Consider the following 3,678-nt stretch of genomic DNA (forward strand, 5'->3'; position numbering starts at 1 on the left):
TCTAGACATAATAAAAATTGGACGAATTAAAATTATGTCTAGACATAATAAAAATTGGATGAATTAAAATTATGTCTTGACATAATAAAAATTGGATGAATTAAAATTATGTCTGACAAAAATAATTCCGCATTTTTATTATGTGTAGGGTGAATGCACCGTTTGTGGCCACTGCGCCCATTTTGGCCACCTTCGTCATTTATTAAGATTTTCTAGTTCACGGTTGGCTGCAGTGCGCAGCAATCGCGACATCTTCACTTTGCAACTATTTTTCTCGGTCATGTGAGTGCGACAATCAACATCACGTTTCTCTTTTACTTGGAAAAAAATTATTTGTTACAGTGTATACCAAAGACACAATCTTCTTACAACAAACGATAAGAATCCCCGAAACTCGGTAAATAGAATTTAGTGTATTTTTTTATGAAAACGTGACAGTATATACTTGTGTACATTAGAAATGAGACGCATATAGGTTAAGTTTCTTTTAAAATATAATCTGCTAATCCAATCTTGTAAAATTAATTTGCTTTTTATAAATAAACAAGCTGGCCAAAAATCGAGCATGTTTTTTCGCATTTTCCACTTGTGGCCATAGGGTGGCCAGAACTGGGATAACGTCTGCACTAATTTTGGCCACTTAATATAAAAAGAAAGATAACTTTAGAAATACTGACTAATCTTTGAGATATTAAGCTTTATGAAGTTTTTTTAATACTATTATTTTATTATTATATTTTTAGATTAAAATGCCAAAAAGAAGGTGTGATATATCTGTTAAGAAAAAACAGAAGTCTACAACCAAGGAAAATCAACAGCAAAAGAGAAAATTATTTTTGTATTCACCAACAAAGGTACGAGAAGCTTTAGTTGCTATTCAGAATGGTACACCAGTCTCGACAGCAAGTAAAATTTATCAAGTACCAAGAACAACTTTGCGACATAAAATTCGAGGTGAAGCACCAGTGACCACTGGACATGTAGGTCGTGAATCAGTATTAGGTTCTCGTGTAGAAGCTATTTTAGTGGATTGGCTGTTGGAAACATGTCGAATGGGATTCCCTATCACAAAAGATGTTTTGTTGAATTCGGTCAAAAAATTTGTTGAAATTCCATTACAAATAACACGCCAGGACGTAAATGGTTTGAGAACTTTATGAAACGACACCCTGCTTTATCTATGAAGAAAGCTGAATACTTAAGTAAGACAAGAGCAGCTGTTACTGAACAATATGTTCGTAATTGGTTTTCTGAAGTACAGATTTTACTAAAGGATAATTTAGAAGTTCTTGAAGACCCGCAAAGAGTATTCAACATGGATGAGACAGCAGTGTATTTAGCTCCGAAAGGAGGATTAATTATTGCCGAGAAGGGAAAACCAACGTATAATGTTTTTACTAGCAGTGATAAAGAAAATATTACTACGCTCTTTACTGTGAATGCTGCAGGAGAAATAGCGCCACCTCTAACAGTTTTTAAGTACGAACGCTTGCCTCAAGCTTGTTTAACCAAAGCTCCACCTGGTTGGGGCATCGGTAAAAGTGAAAATGGATGGATGACATATATACAGCCTTCTACGAGTATTTTGCAAATGTTTTTAATAAATATCTACAAGATGAGAACATAAAAAAACCAATTATTGTTTTCCTAGATGGACACATATCACATATGTCATACTGCTTAAGTGCTTTTTGTAAAGAGCAACAAATTATATTATGTTGTCTCCCTCCAAATGCCACACATATTTTAAAAAAATATATAAATATATATGAAATAATATATTAAAGTGCAACTTTTTTGTTTAATAAACATTAAAATATATATAATATTTTACATTTTTGTTATTTATTATCCCTTTTATTTTGAACAAAAGCTTGTTGTCATGTTAAATTTTTCAGATGGCCAAAATTGGCACCTACATGGCCACAACAGGTACACAGGTGGCCAAAATAGTCAATCTACATGGCCACAACGGGTATACAGGTGGCCAAAAATAATGTAAAATAGAATTTTTGCAATTATTTAACTTTTCCATTATTTATTCGCTTTTTTTTCTAAAATTTATTTGTAAAATTAAAAATTAAGATATTAAATAATGTATTTAAGTGAATAGTTTCTTCTTGTGATGTATTATTTAAAAAAAAAAGATTTTAAAAATTGCAAAAATGGTTAAAGTGGCCACAATCGGTGCATTCACCCTATACACATTTTTAAAAAAAAGGTAAAAGGAGGCGCTTAGTACACGCATAGTAGTGTATGTGTATTATGTTGTTACCCTGTTATGTTGTTACCTCGAAAAAAACAAAGTGGTAGTATTATACCTCCAAATAGCTTTACCCTGTACATATTGTTTATAAAATGCGTAATACTACAAAAAGGCGTGATATCCGTACAAAATTACCTTTTAAAAAAAAGGTAAAAAAAGGCGCCAAGTACACGCATAGTAGTGTATATGTTGTTACTTCGAAAAAAAAAAGAAAGTGGTAGTATTATACATCGAAAAAACCTAAGTAACAAGTGGTAGACGTAATCTTTATATCTCGAAAAATCTTGAAAAAATCTAAGCAGTAGTATCTTTATTTCCGAAAAATTATAACCCTGTGATACACATCACAAAATTATGTTACCTTATCAAAAAGAAGAGTCGCGCTTCAAGTGATCTATTACAATTACAAAAAAGAAATGATATCTCTTTAAATTACAGCGCCAATTACAGAGAGAACATATATATTGCCTCAAAAAATAATTGTTGCACTACTTTGAAAAATCTTTACATTGTGTCAATTAGAAAAGAATGTATGATAACAATTTTATAAATTAAAAAATTTTATTTAAATCTTAACAAGGGAATAAAAGATATTTAAATACAAAGTTTACATGTGTATTTTTTAGTGGTCACAAAGAATTACAGAGGTAAAGGTACAAAATAAAAATATTTTATTAAAATACATAAATTTTTCTTGTAAAAAAACTTGGCGCTGCTAGACCTCGAAATTTTAAATAAATAAAGACAACAATAAATAAAAATAATTCAGAAAATAATGCGATGGGAGTAATATTAAATAATTATCAGCGTGGATGTGCGAGTGAGTGATATGGGTGTGCGTGACGACGCGGACGGCGGATAATGCGGCTTATCATTAAGTAAATATTTAAAATTTCGAGGTCTAGCAGCGCCAAGTTTTTTTACAAGAAAAATTTATGTATTTTAATAAAATATTTTTATTTTGTACTGTTACCTCTGTAATTCTTTGTGACCACTAAAAAATACACATGTAATCTTTGTATTTAAATATCTTGTATTCCCTTGTTAAATTTAAATAAAATTTTTTAATCTTATAAAATTGTTATCATACATTCTTTTCTAATTGACACAATGTAAAGATTTTTCAAAGTAGTGCAACAATTATTTTTTGAGGCAATATATATGTTCTCTCTGTAATTGGCGCTGTAATTTAAAGAGATATCATTTCTTTTTTGTAATTGTAATAGATCACTTGAAGCGCGACTCTTCTTTTTGATAAGGTAACATAATTTTGTGATGTGTATCACAGGGTTATAATTTTTTGGAAATAAAGATACTACTGCTTAGATTTTTTCAAGATTTTTCGAGATATATCAAAACGTGGCAGTTTTGATTAAGAAATAGTTTTTTGATTCAGCAGCTTCTTCTTTCTC

The 3,678-nt window shown here is 30.3% G+C and overlaps 1 pseudogene; it reads left to right on the top strand.

Moving 5' to 3' along the window:
- The first annotated feature begins 353 nt into the window (after nucleotides 1-353).
- On the top strand, nucleotides 354-1,785 carry LOC139824443 (uncharacterized; annotated as a pseudogene).
- Nucleotides 1,786-3,678: the final 1,893 nt, after the last annotated feature.

The sequence above is a fragment of the Temnothorax longispinosus genome, unplaced genomic scaffold, assembly GCF_030848805.1.
Source record: "Temnothorax longispinosus isolate EJ_2023e unplaced genomic scaffold, Tlon_JGU_v1 HiC_scaffold_379, whole genome shotgun sequence".
In the NCBI taxonomy this organism is placed as follows: Eukaryota; Metazoa; Arthropoda; class Insecta; order Hymenoptera; family Formicidae; genus Temnothorax; species Temnothorax longispinosus.